The sequence below is a fragment of the Vombatus ursinus genome, unplaced genomic scaffold (genome assembly GCF_900497805.2).
Source record: "Vombatus ursinus unplaced genomic scaffold, bare-nosed wombat genome assembly UNPS02014818.1, whole genome shotgun sequence".
NCBI lineage: Eukaryota > Metazoa > Chordata > Mammalia > Diprotodontia > Vombatidae > Vombatus > Vombatus ursinus.
The window spans coordinates 49,502,637-49,524,491 of record NW_020954596.1 but is presented as its reverse complement, the minus strand read 5'-3'; the positions used below and the strand labels follow the sequence as shown (position 1 = coordinate 49,524,491).

General features: G+C 37.4%; 1 protein-coding gene across 5 annotated transcripts in view; it reads left to right on the top strand.

The window, feature by feature from the left end:
• Positions 1 to 2,211: 2,211 nt before the first annotated feature.
• RBM47 (RNA binding motif protein 47) overlaps positions 2,212 to 21,855 on the top strand; it is a 150,406-nt gene continuing 130,762 nt past the window's right edge. For 4 of the 5 annotated variants that reach the window (XM_027836386.1, XM_027836385.1, XM_027836379.1 and 1 more), the window contains exon 1: positions 3,510 to 3,594. The gene's annotated coding sequence lies outside the window, so the exon portion shown is untranslated. Of the gene's footprint in view, positions 2,298 to 3,509; positions 3,595 to 21,855 lie in introns of those variants that run through there. The other variant, XM_027836381.1, reaches the window with a different exon arrangement.

Here is a 21,855-nt window from a genome sequence, read left to right as displayed (position 1 = left end):
CAGTGACACCAGCCTTCTGGCTGTTCCCTCAAACAAGACACTCCATCTCTTGGCTTTGGACATTTTCTTTGGCTGTTCTCTCTACCTGGGATGCTGTCCCTCCACAACTCTGCCTACTGATTTTCTTGGCTTCTTTTAAATCCCAACTAAATTATTTCCTATTTATCCTGCATATAGTTTATGTGTGTATATTTGTTTAAAGGTTGCTTTTTGTAAATTGTTTTGAAAATTCCTTCAGGGCAGAAATTGCTTTTTGTCTCTTTCTGTATCCCAAGAGCTTAGCTCCAAGTCTGCCGCTTAGTAGGCACTTAATAGATGTTTATTGATTGATTACAGGTTGTATACACATACTTTTAAGTTTAATTTGCATTATTAACACTTTTGTAAGTCTAGACAATCAACAAAACAATAAATCAAGCTCGGATTTGTAGCCAGGATTTCTGAAGTATAAATGCTCACATTGAATCACATTGAAAATTTAGTGGCGAGGAGGAGGAGGGGAGCTGGGCCGCAGCGCCTCTGTTGCTTAGAGCTGGTTCCAGCACGGTCCTCTACCTATATATGTACTATGTACATATGTCCTCTCCTCCACCCCAGATCCCTGAGGACAGAGGTGCTTTCATTTCTGTCTTTGTATCCCCAAAGACTGCACAGTGCCTAGAACATTGTTGGTGCTTAATAAATTCTTATTTATTTATTTTCCTCAGTTTTTGTGTCCCAAACAAAAGTTTATGAATTTAAAATAGGATGCTTAGTGTTGTTTTTTTTTAATTTTAAGAGGAGGAGTCAGTCAATAGGGCTTTCCTTACAATCACATTCAAACTCTTTATAACTGGTAAAGTGACAGGTTGAATGATTAGAATTGTAGAGTAAATCCATCAACAAGCAATTATTATGCACCTACTTTGTGCTAGGGATGGCGGGTAGGCGGTGGGATACAAAGAATGAAAAAATCTCTAATAGCAAGCAGCTTACATTCTATTGTGGAAGGTATAAATGGGATCTAGTTCAGTCCCCTCGTTTTACTGATGAGGAAACTGGGGACCAGAGAGAGTAAACACCCAAGGTCACACAGGTAGTTGCCAGAAGCAAGACAAAGAAGGGTGGTGCATAGTAAAGAATACTGGATTCACAGTGATAGGACTGTGGTTTAAATCCCTGCCAGAATGTTTACAACCCCAATGACATTGGGCAAGTCACTCTACTTTTGACTCAGTGACACTGGCCTCCTTGCAGTTCAGCAAACAACAATCAATCTCTTGGCTCCTGGCATTTGCACCAGCTATACCTCAAGCCTGGAATGCTCTCAGTCCCTATCAGCCTCCAAGTTTCCCTTCAAGTCTCATCTAAAATCCCACCTTCTGTCAGAAAGCTTTCCTGATCTTTCTTAATTCTAGTGCATTCCTCTGTTGAGCATTTCTAATTTATCCTAGATAAAATTTGTTTGTGAATATTTCTTTGTTGGTATCTCCTCCATTAGATTGTGAGCTCCTAAAGAGCAGGGTCTGCTTTTTGCCTTTCTTTGTATCTCTAGGGCTTTGCATAGTGCCTAGCACCTAGTAGCAGTTTAGTAAATGTTTATTGACTGGCAGTCTGACTGTTTCCCTCAGGGCCTCTGTTTCTTTTGTAAAACAAGGGGATTGGGCTAGACGATTCCCTAGGCTGCTTCTTGGTCTAAAGCTGTGATCTTAAGATCTTTCTATTACTCTCCCTTCCCTTTAGCAAATTATTGAAATTATCTTTTACTGAAGGGTAATTTACCCCCTTTCAAGTTTAAAAAAAAAGCAACTATAATTCTTTCAGTTACATGACTTTGTAACCAGAAATCAGGATTCTTTTTTAGGTTTCTGATGTTGCCTGCTTCGTCTTCCAACTTGTCGGGTCACAAGTACCAAAAGAGGTTCCTGTTGGCTAATCCTATTGACAATAAACAGACTTAATGGTTGTTTAAGCACATCAGACTCCTTACCCTTTGAATAAACAGGTAATGTAAAAGGGGGAACCTTATTTATAGTCTGGTTTCATTGTTTCTTTTGGATGGTGGGGGGTGGGGGCAAAAGCCTGACCCGATCAGAAAAACAGAGAGAAAGGTTAAGAGGGTTTGGCTCTTGTATTTCGATGACTGTTTTTTGTTCCCTTTCTAGAAACCAGATGTAACTTTAGGTCAAAACCCATTAAAATGAAGCTCCACTTCTGTAAGCCCCACCAATACCCTGCTGACAATGGATCGGTAAAGGTCATGGGTTTCTCCCAGTGACGCACCTTCCTGCATGGTTTCAAGACATGCTATGCCTCAGGTGAGTCAGGGTTCTGGTTTTCTGTGCCTCTGTCAGACACATGCTAGAATGGAAATTGAAATTATTTATTTTCTAAGGGGCTGGATGTGTTGAGGGGGGAGAGGCTTGCTGTTGGATTTGACCTCTGATTGTTCAGTAGCTGGTTCCTTATTCCTCAAATATGCTTCTGGTTTTGTTTCTCAGAAGAGAGAGAGAGGGAGGGAGGGAGGAAGGGAGAGAATGAGAGAGAATGAAAGAGAGTGGTTGGACAAAATGTTAGCAGGTGAGACAGGTGCTTTTGTAATTAGCTAGTACCAGTTATTTCTATTAAAATTTTTTTTCTGTAAATAGGCTTCAATTATTCCAGTTTGATGTGTGTTTGATTCTTAAAGGGTGCTGGGGGGGGGGGAGTATAAGTTTGTCAAGGTCAAGCGTGCTGAGCAGACTTTGCAAAATTCCTAAGCTTTCTCCTACGGACCCAGCCTTTCCATCCTAGCCAGTTCTTTTATTTATTTATTTATTAAAGAAGGACAACCTTCAGCAAAGGTATCTGCGCTCCTAAAACAACCGAAATGCTGCACTGGCCTTCAGCCAGCAGCGGCTCAGTGAACAGGATAAAATTTCAGTTCAGATTTACGGGAAGTTGCTGGTGTTAGGGAGTAAAAATCTGGTTTGGTGAGTTTTAAGGGAAGGGAGTATACAAGAGACAACCTTGCTACTGTGAAGCGAGAGAACCAGAAAAGGGGGCGGGAGGGAGTGGGGCCAGGGAAAAGAAGACAGAGATGGGACACTGAACTTTCCCCTCTTCGCATACACGGGTTTTAGGCTGGGCTCCAGAGGGTTCCCACAGCTTCCCAAGTTGGTGGGCAGAAGGGAACCGAGCCTCTGAGAATGTATTAGGTGGATTTTGCTGTTTTGTGTCCGGGCAGGAATTTGGTTTGAGAGAGTTGCCTTTTCTGATTAGCGCTCCTGTTTAACACTGGAATGTGCGGCTTAGGTCAGGGGAAAGTAAGGGGCTGAATGAACTTCCCCTGCTTCTGCTTCTTGCTGACTTTCTTTCTGCAGGTTTTCGGCATTCCAGGGGACTCAAAAAACTTCCGCACTCGCTTGCCAGGGAGCTAATCCTGAAAAAGATCTGTTGCTTTAAGCAGGCACTGGAGGAGTAGCCTGACACTCCTTATTTTGATTTTACATTAGAAAAAAGAGAGGGAGGGAGGGAGGGAGGATGCCGCTGTAGGTTACTTCCCAGTCGACTATTTTGCCCTTTGCTGTGAATGCTGTTCTTCTGAAGTGATTTGACTTCAAACCCTTAATACAGGTAGGTGGGTGTTTTTGTTCTTGAAGGTTTTGGGGGGAGATTATTTGGCTTTCTTTCATGTTACTTGTTTTCCTTTTCTTGTTTTTTGGTTTTTGTTTTCTAACACCCCCCCCTTCCAGCCCTTTTCTTTTGGTTCTTTTGGTTCCTCGTTCCCCCCCCCTTCTTATACCCCCCTCCCCCCCATGAGGATCAGCACTTAGGAGGAAGTAAACTGTTAGGAAAGCATTTAAAAGCGTCAGCTTCTAGAAAACCAGAAAGTCCTAGTCCTACACACTGCAAAGAAATCACTTTTCTGTGATGAGGAATTGTTTCCAAGGAAAGAAATCAAATTTTTTCATGCGTGAAAAAGACTTGATTGGATGTCAAGAGACACAGGTGAATAAAATTAGATAATTAAACCGCGATTGTGGGAACACGCATAACTTTAGAGTTAGTATTTGCCAGTTCCGAATCAGACCATTCTCAGGAGCAACTAACTTACCTCTGAGGTCACCTTAGTTTCAAGTAGATGGGTTATTTTGCTTTAAACAGAAAGCAAACATAGACTATTATAGATGAACTGATAACTGACAGGTCAATGAAAATAAATCAAAGTGAAGATTTTTTTTTGAAGGGAACTGATTTTCTGTATTTTATTCTGGACAACCCTCCTGAGACATTTTGGGATGTGACCTTGCTTCTAGGACATAGCAACTTGGTAGGAAAGTATTGTCCTCAAGAAGTACATTACCAATGCGAAATAAAAATCCAGCCACTTTTACTCGCATTTTTATGAATCACTGTTTTCTTGAAGAATAAATTAGAGCGACAATGTATTCTTTTAAAGCCAAACTCACATGATTTTAAGGAAGGGGGGGAAGGAAGCTTTTCACTAGTGGGCACAAGTATGTTGAAATAGCTACAATCCAGACCACAAATACCAGTGTGCTGGCAATTGTGCTAAGCACATTTGAGAATTGCAGGTGCCAGATCAGAAAGGTGAAAGGTCATGGGGTGGTATCAAGCTGAGCTTGGCATGAGAAAAAAAACTTAAGGCAACTCAACCTAACAAGAAAAGGGAAAATATGATAGTATTTTTGTAGTTTAACTTAAAACAATCCAGTTTTGAATTATTAACAAAGTTCACAATGTAAAAGATAACAGAGGCAAATGAAACTGGAGGTTTATAAAGGGAAGGAGGAGGAGGCAGGGTAGAACATTTTTAAATTTTTTTCCAGTTTTTTCCTTCTTATTTACCCTTACTTTCTTCCCTGTTAGATAACATGCGATCAGTCTGCCTGTGTGACTTAATGAATATACTAGTAGGTGAACACTGGAGACATAGCCACTCCAACACAATGTTGATTTCACTGCTAGAATTTTAAAATGAGATTGGAAAAATCAGTTGCCACAAAAACGCACTACTTACAACCATAGCTATATCCAAGTGCTGTTAAAGTTTTGTGCTTCCCTGAACTATCTCTGGACATTAGTTAGCTATTATGGTGTAGGAGCTTTCTTAAGTTTTTTTTTTTTAAAGGCCATGTGAACATTTTAATAATCAGAAGTGTTAATTTTTTTTTCTTTCCCTGAATACTGAGATTGCAGGTGTATGTTGAATTGATACTTAAGTATCACTTTGCCCAGGACACTTTTTAAAATGGGGTTTGGAGAGAGGAGCACTTTTATAATCAATGTCTCTATCATTAGTTTTTATGTGATGAATTCCATATCCAAAGTTTGTAATACTGTAGTTGAAAGAATGGGAGAGGGCAAGGAAACGGTAATATTTCTAAATTTTGGTCCCATTTTACTTTCTAAAGCTAATAGTATTTTCTTTAGTGGTATGAACATTTAAATTGAATGGGCATGTGGAGGGGGGGAAGAGATTCTTTTTGCTTAAGGACTTGGTTAACTTTTAGGGACTTTTGACAAAAATGACATAATTTTAGTGGGCATTTAATGACAGACATTTAAAGTATGAGAGTATACAGTTGAATTTGCTTTCCTACTAGTGGTTAAATTTGCTTGTCAAATTTTACTACAACTCTAAAAATTATAAAAATGAAACTTGATGCAAAACATGGAACTTTGACTATTTTTAAAGAGAAATGGTGAAACCCCATATAGTTTCCACCTAAGGTTTTTAAATCCCTCATCACACTTCATAGGCTAGTTAAAGGGTTCACTCCAAACTCAATCGAAGCTTACTTGAAACTGTAAGATTCATTAGGAGAGAATATAGGAAACTTGGGAAACTTCTCTTTTAATAATACTCAAGTTTGGGATTCACAACAAAATTCAGAAACCAGGAAAGCTTTGTTGGCCCTGGATTCGAGGTTCCTTTACCAGCATTTTGCCCAGTTGCCTGTCAAAATGATCCTGAACCAAATATTTCACTGGAAAATTGCTAATATTGTTCTGAAGGAATTTTCATTTTCAATAGAAATAACAGCATCTCTGTTGATTTCCTGGTTTAATGATAGTTGTGGGTTGTTAACTGAAATAATAGTTTGAAAGAAAAGATTTTCAATAATATTCAAATAATGATGGCTTGGGTTACAGAGACAGTGTGTTTTTGAAAAGTGAAATAGCATAGGACTAATCAAGCACTTGTTTTATAGTCACCTTATAAATTGTCATAAGCCAAATTTTGATTTTGAGGGGAATAGGCATACAGCCATCATCACCACTTTTTATTTTTGCTCTTAAAATCCTACTGGGTTGGTTTCAGTTCACCGGATTCCTGCCAGGATCTGGTTCCATCCACCAAGGCCTCTGCTCTGCAATCTCCTCTCATCTCAGCATCTGTGTGAAAAGAAGAATTAGGGAGCCTTACTACTTACTACTCAAGTTCCTAAGTATAATTTGTCAGAAATATGGGGTGTACAACTTCCTTGTAGCTCACGTGGACTTTATAAATGCTTTCCTGCTACTGAAGAGGATTGATAAAAAGCTGCTCTACTTTCAAAGTTTGGTCTCCTTTTGTAATTCAGATTCTTCTAGGGCTCTGCTTTGGACTCTGCAGTTTGAATGATTTGAAGATGTTATCTCCAGTTCTATCCTAAATAAACTGATTACTAAAGGCCCCAGCCCTTCCACTCCACCTTTTTCCCTTACTTTTCTGTCCCTCTTCTGTGTTTGACTTTTACCTTATCAAGCAAGGTGTTTGTATACTTTGAAAACACTGAATTACTTAAATCTGTTATGTGTTTTGTATAATTTATTTACATATGTGTAACAAGCAAGTTCTCTATTGCTAACCCTCCTGGAAGACTGAGAGGCAGCTTTGCTGAAATAAAAAGAACCTAAAAGCTTTAGATCCAGGTGTCTTGGTTTCAGATCCTGGCTCTGACATTTAGGAGCTGAATGACCATTTAACCTCCCTGACCTGAATTGTCTCATCTATAAAGTGATGGATAACAAGACCCTTACCTACCCCTACAGGATTACTTGTTTATGTAAAGATCAAAACGGGACCAATCAATATACATTTATTAAGTGCCTACTATGGATCAGACATTGTGCTAAGCACTGGAGATAGAAAAAAGGGGCAAAAAACAGTCCCTGGCCTCAAAGAGTTTACAATCTAATGGGGGATACAACATGCAAACAAATATATACAAAGCAAGCTATATACAGGATAAATAGGAGATAATTAACAGAAGGAAGGACAGGGAATTAAGAAGGGTTAGGGAAGGTTTCCTTTAGAAGGTGGGATTTTAGTTGGGACTTAAAGGAAGCCAGGATGAGGAGGGAGAGCATTCCAGGCCTGGGATACAGCCAGAGAAAATACCTGGAGCTGATAGATGGGAGTGTCTCACTAGTATAACAGCCAGGAAGTCATGTCTTAGCTTAGTTCTGAAAGGTAACTTTAGATTCTTTATGTCTGTTATTAGTATATGCATATATATGTAAAACAAAACACAGTTACAGTAGTTGCTCTTTGGATGAAAGTATCCAGTAACTTTAAAATTGGCAGTGTTTTAAAATTAAATCAAAAGCAAAACTATTTACTTTTCAGGAAATTGTTTTTTAGATTAAATTTTGGCGTTTTTGCTTCCCATGCCTCGTTCTTTAAAATCTGTATTTAAAAAATATAATTCACACAGCCACACACAATGGTGGGAGTTAAGGGAAGAAAGACAATTATTCCCAAGAATTCTCTTTATTTTGCAATTTGACTTTAGATTATAATCTGTTATGAGGTCATAGATTAAACACTGAAAGGGATCTTAGAAGCTGTAGAATCCAATATTCTCATGATGCAAATGTGAAAACTGAGATCCAGAGAGAGTCAGTTGGCATTTGGTTCTATTATTTTGGGGAGAGTTGGGAAAGGTAGGGGGTAGGGATCTATCCTTTCTAATTATGAATTAGACTGGTATGAAATTTTATTTATCTTTTGCATATTTGGAGAAGAGGGGTTCATGCTTAGTGACAGGAAAGTCAGATGGGGAGTAAAATCATTCTGTGTAATAATAACTCATTTTTATAGTGCTTTCAACTGAACCTCTGTTTCTTCATCTCTAATGAAAGGGTTGGACTAGTGACCTCCAAATTGTTTTCCAGTTTGGTGCAGTGGAGGGAATCTGGGTTCAAATCTGGCTCTACCTCTTACTTGTGTGATCTTGAGCCTGACTCCCTCAATCTCCATTCCCTCTTCTGTATAGGAAGAGGGTTGGACTTGATGACCTATTGGTCCTATTCAACTCTAAATCTGCTGGTACGTATGCCCATTTGACAGAAGAAAACAGGCTCTCAGAGGTAAGCAAATTGCCTCTGGTCTTGTAGTATCTGAGCCAGGATTAGAACCGGTTTGGTCCAGCTGTCTTTTCAATACACCACATTGACTGTCTCCACTGGGATAACAGTTAATTATTTGCACCAATTGCATGCCAGTGGACATGTAAATGCATACAAAAGTGTTGTGAAATAGAAAACTGGAATAGGCTACACTTACCTGACCTAGGAAATGTGAATCTCTAAAAATGTACTTTAAATGTATTCTTTTTCTCAGAGTTCTGAGAATTGGATAAAATGTTTTATATAGCACTTTCCACGGGGGAAAAAGTTTTGTATAAAAACAAATGAACTTATCACAGAGTAGTTTGAAACTTTGATACACAATTTTCAAACTTATGTTACAATTTGAATTCCAGTTTCAGGTAAAATTTTTGTACCTCTGAAATGGGAATGACACTGCTACTTATCTTTGACGACAAGACAGTTTAAAGGATATTTCTTTTTATTATTGTATTTAAAAAAATAACATGGTTCTGGGTACACCAAGCTCCTGCCAAGATTAGGCACATCTTCTCAGTAGCTTTCTTAAGACAATGTAGGCTTTGTTAGCTATGACTGAGAGGGTTTGGTGACACAGAAAACTCAACGGAGCACAACAACTTATTATTAACTGAAAACTCAATGGCCTGATATTTTTTACATTTTATCTGCTGAAATCCATGATTGAGTTCTTTCTCAAGACAGATGACCTTATTATTTTGGAATATAACTTTGACACTGAAGAATATAGTGCTTGCAGATTCACCTTTGATCCCAGTTAGGTGGTTAAAGACAAAAGCAGCAGTATGCTACTACTGAAGACTCAATTCTGTTATCCTTATCCAAGCCTTAAGTTTGTGGGAGTTTGGCCTGATGACAAACAGCAGAATTTGGTCCTATGGGGAGAAAAAGATGAACATTGACTATATTAGAAATGAAGAATTTGGAGATGATGATGATGATGAATGTATCAACTGAATCCAAACTACTGAAAATGTTCAAAGTTGGCTGCTTTACTGTTTGGGAATTTGTCATGTAATTTTGCTTCATGCTAAAGGACTCAACTCATTGGGCCTAACCTGGTGGTAGAAGCACAGGCTCTCATGAAATGATCTTTGCTACTAAAGGAGTCAATCATTGTTTTTACAGAATTACTTTTGGTTTTGTTTCTAGGTTTTATATGACCATAAGGAAACTTTATTCTAGATTGACAAATTTGCAGTGAGTTTTGCTGAATGCCTAAATTCATTTGATTTTTTTTTTACCAGAAAAAAACAACGCTGATATAAAACTCTGAAAATGAGAGTCTTTTCTACTTTGCCTCTCAAAGAGAAAGCCTCAATGTGCAAGTTAAAATGAACAAAGGTTTGCACTTTCTAGCTTTCTATAGTAGAAAGAGTACTGGGTTGGGAGTTAGAGGTTCTGGGTTCAAATCCTAGCTCTGCTTGTGTGACCCTGCCAAGTCACTTAATCTAATTTGATAAGCTATCTAATAAGCAATCTAATTTGATAAGCTATCAAATACTTGCAGATATCTAGACCAAATATTAGATAACATCATAAAGAAGGGGCACAGTCTGTAATATACAGAAAAGCTACAACCCTTTCACATACTTATCTCAAAAAAACAAACACTATACATTTCTATCAAAAAGATATAAGACACTGACTGCTTACTCATAGGATTCCTCTCCCATCTCCTGCCCCCTTTTCCCAGTAAATTTGTCAAGGAAGAAATGATACAGGGATAACGATGAACCCTAGCAGAAGTTATAGCCAGGGTCAATTTCAAAGCAAAATTTATGAAGATATGGTAAGAGCATTTAAAGAACTGTGGACTTTTTCTCATTTTACCTTCAGCATACGTAATTAGCACTCTCATCGAGCATGTAGAGATTTACTATACCTATTAGGTGGGTGATAATAATGGGAGTGAGGGGAGGGAGTTATTAACAAGTTGGGGAACACATTCATTTCTTAATATAGAAATGGTGAGATGAGAAAGAAATACAGTTTTGAGAGGAAAGACAATCAAATACATATTAACAGAAATCTGTGAACATATGGCATTATTTACAGCACTATTTTACTTTGGGAGTTGGTATGGAGGAGAGATAGTGAAAAAGATGTCGGAAAGTAAAATCCTCTTTTTGAGGTACTAAGAAAATGCAGTCAGTTTAGCTTGGGAGTTCTCAAACTTTTGAGTTTTAGGACCCATTTATACACTTAAAAATTATTGAAGACTCCTATTGATATTTACCATATTAGAAATTAAAACTGACAAGTTTTAAAATATATTTATTAATTCATTTTAAAAGATAATAAAATTATTCATTAAATGTTAACATGCCACTTAATGAAAAATAACTATTCCAAAATAAAATTAGATGAGTGGCCTTACTTTATATATTTGTGCAAATATCTTTAATATCTAGCTTAATATTAAACAGCTAGATTCTCATATCTACTTCTGCATTCAATCTGTTGTAATAAGTTGTTTTGGTTGAAGTATATGAAGAAAAATTAGCCTCACAAAGCTGGAAATGGAATATTTTAATAGACAAACTATATCTTAGTATGATAGTTGTTACCTAGAGAACCCACTGAAAGGATCTTAGGGACCCCTAGATGTCCACAAACCACACTTTGAGAACTGCTGGTTTAGCTCTTCTTACTTAAATATAAGCGGCAGTTTAACTTTCTTCTCTAATTTTTACTAATGCATATCACTTTGGACTAGTTTTGAGGCCTTCATGATTATCCTTAAGGTATATTTAAGTTTTTCAAAGAGTAAACAAAAGTTGTGGGGCTCAAATAAGATGAAGTATTAGAATTTGTTCCTTTTTTTTTTTTTTTTTTTTTGCAATTAACTCCTTATTAAGTAGAAGTTATCCATTCATTCCCTAGGAGTAGAAACAACTCTCCTGGGTGTGAAACATAGCAATGCTACTTCAGGCTGACACCATCCAAGAGTGCTTTCTAGGGTACTTGTAAGTATCCATGATCTGCAATTATCTCTAACCTCTGAAGCCACCATTACTACCCCTTGGCTATTCCTTGACAGCAGAGGACAAAATTGAGTCCATCCATTGGGAATTTTCCCTTTGACCTACACTTAAAAGAAGTAGTTCTTCTCCTTGCAAAAGCCAACCTTTTTACTTTATGCCCTTGACCCTATGTTCTATTATCTTTAGGAGCTTATCCCCCTCCCAACTTAAAAAAAACCAAACCAACCAAAAATGTTATTTAATTCTTTTTTAGTTAGCAAAAGCCTTACTTAATTCTTTTTTAGTTAACAAGCATTTATTTTCTTGCTGTCCCATTTCCACTCCACTGGGGAAAAAGAAAAAAGAAAAACTAAACCCTTGTAACCAACATGCCTATTCAGGCAAAACAAATTTTCTGCACTGGCCGTGTCTAAAAATTGCATCTCGTTCTGTGTCTTGAGGCCATCACCTCTCTCAGAGGTGGTAGCATGTTTCCTCAGTGGTCCTCTGGAATCATTTTGGTCATTGCATTGATTAAGGTTTTACAATGTTGTTCTGTAAATTATTTTCCTATTTCTGCTCACTTCACTCTATCAGTTCATTCGCATCTTCCCAAGTTTCTGTAAAACTATCCTTTTTGTCATTTCTTACTACACTCTGTAACTTTGAATCTCTCCTTAACTTTGCTTTTCCCCTGCTATTTACAAACATCTCCAGATCTTCCTCATCCTTTAAAACAAAACAAAGCAAAAACTGACCCTTGATGGTATCATCCCCTTAATGTACCAGCCTATTTTTTTTCTTTTTAAAAAAATTTAGTTTTTTTTTTACATTTTAAGTTCCAAGCTGTCTCTCCCTCCCTCCCACCTTCCCCATTTCTTTCTCTGGAAATAGATAGCCTATTCCTTCATAGGTCTTTTGTAGTTGATTTGAATATTTAGAATATTCAGAACACGTTAGGTGCAGTTATTCTTCAAACCCAATATTGGTGTTACTGTGTACGACGTTCTTGTTTCTTCTCACTTCACTCTTCGCTATTTCATGCAAGTCTTTCCATGTTTTTCAAACATCAATCCACTCATCATTTCTTACAGCATAGTAGTTAGTATTCTGTCACAATCATATAGCACAAATTTAGCCATTCCCCATGGGGAATTTCCTCAATTTCCAGTTCTTTGCCACCATAAAAAGAGCTACTATAAATATTTTAGAACATATAGGTTCTTTTCCTTTTTCCCTGATCACCTTGGGAAACAGACCTAAACGTGCTATTGCTGGTCAAAGGGTAAACATACTTTAGTAACTCTATGAGCATAATTTCAAAAAGGTTAGATCAGTTCATGGTTCCACTAATAGTGTATTAGTGTCCCAATTTTTCCACATCCCCTCCAACATTTGTCATTTTCCCCTTCTATCACGTTAACCAATCTGGATAGGTATTCTGCGTTATCTCAGAGTTGTTTTAATTTATATTTCTCTAATCAGTGATTTTGTATAGGTTGCCAAAGTGGGCCATATTGCCCCTGGAGGCCAGGGGAGGAGGAGAGGGCTGGAACTATCCAAGGGGGCAGTAGTAGTTTGAAATAATGCAAGTTGTAAACAAAACAAAACAAAAACATTAAAGAATGTAGATTTACAGGGGGGCCCTGGAGTAATTTTTTTTTTAATTTTAAAATTTTTAAAATTTTTAAATTTTTTAAATTTTTAAAAATTTTTTTAAAGAATGTAGATTTCCAGGGGGGCCCTGAGTAATTTTTTTTAAAGGGAACAGTAGGAAAAATAAGTTTGGGAACCTCTGATTTCGAGCATTTCTTCATATGACTATATGCAGCTTTGATTTCTTCGTTGAAAAACTGCCTGTTCATATAGTTTGACCATTTATCAACTGGAGAATGACTCATATTCTTACAAATTTGACAAAGTCCTCTATATATTTGATATATGATGAGACCTTTATTTAAGATACTGTATACAAATTTTTTATCAATTTCTGCTTTCCTTTGAGTCTTGGCTACATTGGTTTTATTTATCCAAAACCTTTTAAATTTAATGTGATCGAAACTATCTATTTTACATCTTACAATGCTATGTCTTGTTTATTCATAAATCCTCTTATCCATGAGTCTGATAGTTAACATGTTCCATGTTCTTCTAATTTCCTTATGATATCTCTATGTCTAGGTCATGCATCCATTTTGACCATATCTTGGCAAATGGGGTAAGATATAGTTCTATACCTAGTTTTTGCCAGGCTGCTTTACAGTTTTCCCAATAATTTTTACCAAATAATGAATTCTTATCCCCAAAGCTTAAATCTTCATATTTGTAAACATAACGTTACTATAATCATTTACAAGTGTGTATTGTATGTCTACTGTGTTCCACTGATCCACCTTTCTATTTCTTAGCCACTACCAGATAATTTTGATAATTACCATCTTATGATAAAATTTAAGATCTAGTATTGCTAGACCTCCTTCCTTTACATTTATTTTTTAATAACTGCTTTGATGTTGTTGACCTTTTGTTCTTCTAAATGAATTTTGCTATTATTGTACCTTCTTATATTTCTTCCCTTTCATAGCTAAACTCAGTTTCCTCATACTTTTCTCATAAAGTCCATTATCTTAATTTTCACCTGAAATGGCAGTCTTCAAGGTTACCAATAATAGATATATTAATCACCAAATCAAACATTCTTTTCTTAGTCCTTAACCTTCTTAATCTCTGTAGAGCTAGTGATGTTGTTCAACATTCTATCTTAGAGGCCCTCTCATCACTGGCTTTTCATAACATTTTTTCTCCTGTTTTGACTCTTCCTCAGTTTCTTTTACAGGATCCTCATACTTTGTCCGGGCTGTGTGTCCTGTGTCTTTTTTTTTGGTGATCTCAACTATCACATCTATGCAGATGATACTTATTTCTTTCTAATCTGCCTCAGATTGCTGAAATCATCAACTGCCTCTTGGATGTCTCCAATTGAATGACTTGTAGTAATCTCAAATTCAGCATGTCCAAAACAAAATTCATTATTTCTCCCAAATCTGCCTTTAATTCTCTTTATTTTTAGGTTATCACCATTTTTCCAGTCACTTATAGGCATAGGCAATCCCCTTGCCTGGAATGTACTCCCTTCACACCTCTGCCTTGTGATGACTTCCATTATCCTTCAAAGCTCAGCTTGGGTTAGGTCTTCTATAGAAAACTATAGAAATCTCCCCAGAATGTACATTATTTCATATTTCATTTTTTAAGTATAAATATTGATCTCTTTTCCATAGAAGGTAAGCTCCTCGAGGGCAAGGACTTTTAAAAAATTTTTGCCTCTATCCCCAGTGCCTTGCACTCTGCCTATTATCTAACCGGCACCAAATAAATACTTGCGGAATTTAATTAAGTGATTTCTCTGATGCAAGCAGGAGGATAGAAGCTTACAAGTCTGTTAGTTGCTGGGCTTTAACCTCGTCAACTGCTAGCATAGTCAAAAGAAAATTTATTCATGATTGTTTGTAGACATTCATTTTACAGGTAGTAAAAGTGAAAGGGCAATAGCTGTGTCTTCATATAGTCTATTAAGAGTTCAAGGATCTTCCCAGTTTACAGGTTATGAGATGAGAATGGATTTTCCCAGTTGACTAAATTCGTAAGTATAGTTCTAAGCATGAAAGTGTCAGTGATAGCAGTGGGTTTCAGTAGATTGTTAAGTTCCTTGAAGGGTGAGTGATTTGTTTTTTTTCCCCCAACCCTAGCCCTGTGATTTCACAGGTATAGGAAACTTTCAGTGAACAACATCATTTACAAGTACAGATTAATGCCTTCTCATCTTAAGAGAGAGTTGCCTAGAGCCCTGAGTGGTTTAGAACCTTCCCCATGGTCACAAGCCAATTTGTGTCGAGAGATGGGACTTGAAGCCAAGACTTCCTGGTTCTAAAATGGGCTCTCTATCTACCTACTGCCTCTTCTTGGTCTGCACAAGTGCCCTTGCACGTAGTAGGGGCTTAATAAATGTTGGCTGAATTGAATTGAACTGAATTAAATGAGTGCAAAGACTATGTGTTATGTTACATAAGTATTTTATAATAGATGTAATATTTATTTAATACGTTAAATACAATCTTTTAAAGTATTTCATTTTAACTTTACAGTAAAACATAAATTTATACCTATAGATAGGAATGACAGTTTCTAACGTTATACCGTTTAGATACTTATGACTGCATGTTTACACACATTTGGTTGTGTGTGTTTGTGCAGTTGGAGTTGAAGAGCAATTTTTTTCTAATGTGCAAACAATTAGGGGTATCCCTGTCAGAGAGCTCTAATCTAGCTTCCATATTGCTTATGATTTCACTTTTTTTCAGTTTGCCACATGGTCCTTGATGGGAGGTTAAATGACTAATGAAACATCGTGCTATGCTGGAGGATAGATGTTGTAATCATTTCAGCGCTTTCCTGTTTCTAAATCAAAGCTTCGTCTTTTGCAATCTTCTAAAAATTTTGATCTAAATCCTGTAACACTCCATTTTGAATCAGGCCTGTGTATCGCATGTCCTAAAGATGATTAATCTTTAGTAACTCATGTTACTATATTGTTTATGACTTTTCCCATTATAATTCAATTAGAATTAATGATTGTCATGAAAGTAACTGTCAAGACAAGTTTGTTGTTTTGTTAGTATCTTCTTCCGACCTTTGAGGATTTGCCAAATGCCAACTGTGTTGCTGTAGGAATTCCTCTGAATTTCCCTCCATTACGTAGCTATTTTGCCTTGGCCTGTAGTGAGGCCAGTTGCTGCTTTTCTGGTATCTGAGTATTTAGTATTTCCCGGGAACTGTGGTTAATTTTTTTCTTAACCTTTCTTGAATTGCAAAATAATACTTCAATCCATCATGCCCACACTCTAACCCTGGACTCCCTTTCTCAATTTGGAAACTTCAGTTTGTCACCACTGGCTTTCCAGGGTTACAGAAGCGGAGGCCTTTTATGAGTACCACCAGTTTCTTTAGAAGCTTAGAACTAGCAGTAGGTTAACTAATGGAATGTTTGGTAGAGCTGTTTTCAAGGGGCAGTTAGGTGGCACGGTGCATAGATCATCGGCCCTGGAGTCAGGAGGACCTGAGTTCAAATCCAGCCTCAGACTCTTGGTACTTACTAGCTGTGTGATCCTGGGCAAGTCACTTAGTTACTTCACCACTTCCCCGCCCCCCCCAAAAAACAACTGTTCTCAAAAATAAGTAAAGATTTCACAAAGCTCAAGAAGTAACTACTATACATAAACTTTTTGCTTCTAGCTAAGCATATTTGTGCATGGGCACATGGATAGGGCAACTAGGTGGCTCAGTAGATAGAGTACTGGGCCCAGAGTCAGGAAAACTTAGGTTGCTTCAAATGCCTCAGACACTTACTAGATGTGTGACCTTGGACAAGTCACTTAACCCCGTTTGCCTCACTTCCTCATCTATAAAATGAGCTGAAGAAGGAAATGGCAAACCACTCCAGTATCTTTGCCAAGAAAACCCCAAATGGGGTCACAGAGAGTCAGACACAACTGGAATGACTGAAAAACAACACATGTATGGGGAAAGTCATTCGTTATCCAGGTTGCCATAGGCTGGTCTTGGCTTTTGTTCACCCTTGATTGTTAGTACAGAATCATTTGGCTTGTTAGTGGCCCCTAAAAAGATGGCAGCCATCATCACAATTGAGAATCAGCTGACTGCTTTGTCAGTCTCTCCGAGTTCACAGAAGAACACAGTAGAGCTGAAAATGACCTTAGAGACCCCCTGGTCCAAGTTCTCCAGGCTACTCCCACCAGCCGGAGTAGTGACAATCAAGAGATAATCAAGGTGTCACTGTTAATTAAGTGGCAGAGCGAGGATGTGAATCCAGATCCTCTTGACACACTCCAATATTCTTTCCACCAAGGACCTAAGAACTTAGTATGGCTGAAAATAATTCCTTATGCCCCACTGCTGTAGTGTTTATGGCATTTTCCTCTATGTATTGTGAGCCATTTAATACGAATGCCATTGGGGCAGTTAGGTGGCACTGTGGATAGAGTGGATGGCATTGTGGATGGCCCTCAAGTCAGGAGGACCTGAGTTCAAATCCTTCTCAGACACTTACTAGCTGTGTGACCCTAAGCAAGTCACTTAACCTAAATTGCCTCCAAAAAAAATATAAACACTACTGAGTATATGGGTGATACCATCGTGATACCACTCAGTATGTTGTAACATCATTGAGTGAATTGTGTTTTTAAAAATTTATAATGTTTATAGGGGGGTTGGTGTACATTCTTTTTAAAAATCTTTACAGCACTGTATTAGGGAATCTAGAAGACTCATCTGATTCCTGCCTCAGGCACAGATTAGCATGTCTTCATAGGCAAGTCACTTAACTTTGCAAAGGCTGCTTCCCCATCTATAAAATGGGGATAATAATACCTGCAGTATCTATATTAAGGGGATTTTCAAGTAGGTAATAAGACTGTATGTGAGAAGCGCTCTGCAAACTTTATAAGTTTTGGGTAAGTCAGCTATTTTTCATTGGGAAAATCTCCTTGTGAAACTCATGAAGCAGAGAAGTTTACTAAATGAACTGAGTGCAGTCTGAAAAAGAGAATTTCACACAAAGTAAATTGGTTCTTATTAGGTAGAGAAAGAACTTGCTGTTCTTATGTCAGTACGCTTCATTTCGTTTTTGTATGTTCTCTGTTGAGTAAGCATGACTGACTGCTGAAGACCAAGCAGCATTTCACATTTCAATGTCTTTTCTTGCATATGTGCATCTAGGTATATACATAGTAAAAGTCCTTTGTAAATATCCCACAATACCAACATATAGCTGTTCTAGTATGTTATAAAATGAAAAATAATGTAAGTGGAACGTATTATTACTCAGCCAGAATTATATAAAGCAATATTTCAAAAATGAATGTTTTATGTATTGAAAAACTTGGATTTCCCACAAATCACATGTGTATGTAAAGTAGAATTGAATACACGTATATATATTTATTTCTATATTACATATATATATAAATATATTTGAAAGATTTCTTTTAAAATGGGTTGGATCTTTTTATTGTCTATACCTATTTGTATATGTTTCCAAATATTTTTCTCCGAATGTCTATACTTTATATAGGTGTGTTCTTACTTAAAATTTACTCTTTGAAAAATGTGTTAAAAGTCTCATTTGTGTTGGTAGCAAACTTGCTTTAAACTGTTCACTTCCAAAACCTTCCAAGCCTGGCCACTAAGTCAATCAAAACGTACCCAAGAGGAGACAGCTAGGAGGCACGATGGATAGAGCGCTGGCACTGGAATCAGGAGGACTTGAGTTCAAGTCCAGCGTCTTACTCTTACTAGCTGCGTAGCCCTGGGCAAGCCCCTTAACCTCGACTGCCTCAAAAGAGGAAAAAAAATGTATTAAAGAGGTTAGGAAAATTTTCCACTGACATATTAAAAATGGTAATAAACCCCACCAGCCTCCACCTTGCAGTTAGCCAAATGGGGACTTTCCCCCAAAAGACTTTTCATGCAAAGCTTGAATTTTCAAAGGAGAGCCACTCTAAATTTATCTTCTTAAAATGTTAGGTACAGTCACCTTTCAATTTTCTGTGCTTGTACTCAAAAACAATTAAAAGCATCTTTTCACATTTGGCAAGGGAGGGGATGGACTTTGAATAGACAGGATGGAAACTTAGCTCTGAAAAAGTGATATTCAGTGAGTGGGAGCACGCTGCAGTGCTGGGTAAGCAGGCTAGTTTCATAGGAAAATATTTTATAAATATAACCAGGTAAACTACCAACTCCAGTTTTTTTTACTGATAGGCCAGTGGAACCTCAAAGGTGTAAAGAAATTGTTTAATTGGGCTAAATGATGGGTAGGATTTGTGCGCCCTCGAGACTTGAAAATTGCCTTCCATTTTTAGGAAAGAAGATACTTTGGTGACCAGGGACTTGACTACGTATTTTTTTTTTGGTAAGAATCCAAGTAGTGTTTGGAGGGCACAAGAAAGAAGATGTCTCCGTGGCTAAGTGACTGTTGAGGTTTCTTTTGAATTTATAGTTATCCTCATATTGAATTCTTAAGGTGAAATAGTGAAAAATTTAGACCTGTTTTCAGTGGAAGAGAGCTCTGAGCCGGAATCTCAACCACCTCTTCTTTGGCAGTGTTGGCTGTATATATAACCTTGGACTAGTAACTACTTTGTCTCTAGGCCTTGGTTTCTTCATCTGCAAAATAAGATGGTCAGAGAAGATAATCCTTCAGGGCCCTTTTTGCTATGATCTTTAAGGTCCCTTCAGTCTCTGTTCCTAAGCCCCTTAACTTTGGAATATGTTTGTACGGGGAGGGGTGAGAGAGGGTGGGGACACAGAAATTTGGTTAACATCTGTATTACTTAGATGTTGTCTCAAGTGGGAAAAATGGCCAGAGTGCCAGTGATGGGAAGGGAATGTTAATTTATGCGGTTTTATAAGCAATTCCACATTCCAACTCTGGGATCCCAAACGTGGTATGGATACTTTCTTTAATAATGAAATCTATGATGATTTCATTAGATAGAGAACTGGCCTCCAAGCCAGTTCAAGTTGAATACCTGGTTGAAATTCTGTCTCGGGTGAGTCCCTGGCGCTCTTAAGTGCTCAAGACAGCTCCCTAAGATTCTAAGCTGCAGAGAAGGTGCTCACCTGTATTGGTAGAGTTTTCTCACCTAGGGAGTTCCCATTACTAATGAAATCACAGGTCTACTTCCTATATTATCTCTGTCCTCACACTCCCATGGCAAAGTGTTGTGGGTGCTGGACCCTGAATCTGGAAAGAGCCTGGAAGTCTTAAGTTAGCAGTACCTGACTTCATATCCTACCTCTGGCATTTAGGAGTTTTATGACTGGGGAACCTCCTTGGGCCTCAGTTTCCCCACATTTAAAACAAGAGGTTGGACTTCATGGCCTCTTAGGTCCCACCAATTCTGAATTTATGATGCTAATTTACGATGCTAATATAGGATCTTATTGTTTTACCCGTTACCTGTTTTTTAGCAGATGTATATGGGTAGTTGTTTGTGGTGTGTGTTTCTGCCTCCATTTTCATAAGATCCTATTCATTTTCCATTAATGAAAACCGCTTTTTTTCCCTGTGAACTATTAAGCCATGTCTCAGTTACCTCATATTTGTGTAATTTTTAAAAATTTCATTTTGACCTATCTTTCTAGCTTGCCTGAGATCTTTTGGGCTTCTAATCTGTCATTCAGTACAGTTATTTGACATTTTGTCATTATCAATAACTTTCTCCAAATCATTCATTGATATGTTAAATGGAGGGGCAGCAAGGTGGTACGGTGGATAGTGTTGGCCCTGGAGTCAGGAGGACCTGAGTTCAAATATGGCTTCATACTTACTAGCTGTGTTACCCTGGGCAAGTCACTTAACACCTGTTGCCTCAAAACAAACAGAAATATTAAATTAAATATTAAATATAAATAAAATTGAACTAGCTCAAGGATAGAGCCATATGAAAAACTGCTAGAGACCTCCCTGAACTCAACATAAGAAACTCTGAAAACTGAAATGGAAGATTCTGTAAAATGGTGAGTTCTATGCTTGATCAATTCTCTTTATTAGGTTTACTTAAAATACTTAAACAGTACTTTGTACCCCTTGAGGGAAAAGTGCTATAAAATTAAAACAGAGCTAATTTAACATTACTGTTCTATGGACATTAGCAACAACTTGGAGAAACTGGCAAATGGAACAAATCATTGGATTATGGTTACAACTGAGTGTCCATAGATGTGTACAGGTAGAAAAAGTGAGATGTACCATGAGACTGGCCAATTTGTTAAGAACTAATCCAACAAATGTTTATTATGCAAAACACTGTAGTGGGCATACCAAGATAAAATGAAAACCTGTACCCTAAAGAAGCTGACCTTTTATGGGAGAGGGAAAGGAGAAGAAGATGTAATATTGATGGATAATTTCAGAAGGGAGTGAGCACTAATAATCAGGACAGGCTTCTCCTAAGCTGAATCTTGCAGGAAGCTGGGGAGTCTTAACAGGTAGGAAGGAAGAAGTGTCTTTACATAGAATTCTTATAACAAATTAATAGTCACTAATTAATTAGCTAGAGAAGGGAGAGGTTTTTAACCTCCTTTTGTATTTGCCATCCAAATCAGACTCACCTGTGAAATTTCACATCAGAATAATATTATTATAAATATGTAATATTATAATTTATGAAAATATTTATATTAATAACAACATAAATAAATCTAGAGTAGTAATCCATCCAGCCCTGTAGATATCAAGAGACATTTTGTGGAAAATATGAACATTTTATGAAAACTGGACCCTGGCAGCCATTGAATCTATGCCTTAATTTTACAGATGAGAAAATTGAGTACTTGGGTGGTTATGGCTAAATGATTTGCTCTGCATCATATAGCAAGTAAGCATCTGAGGCAGGATTTAAATGCAAATCTGGGGCTCCAAGTGCTC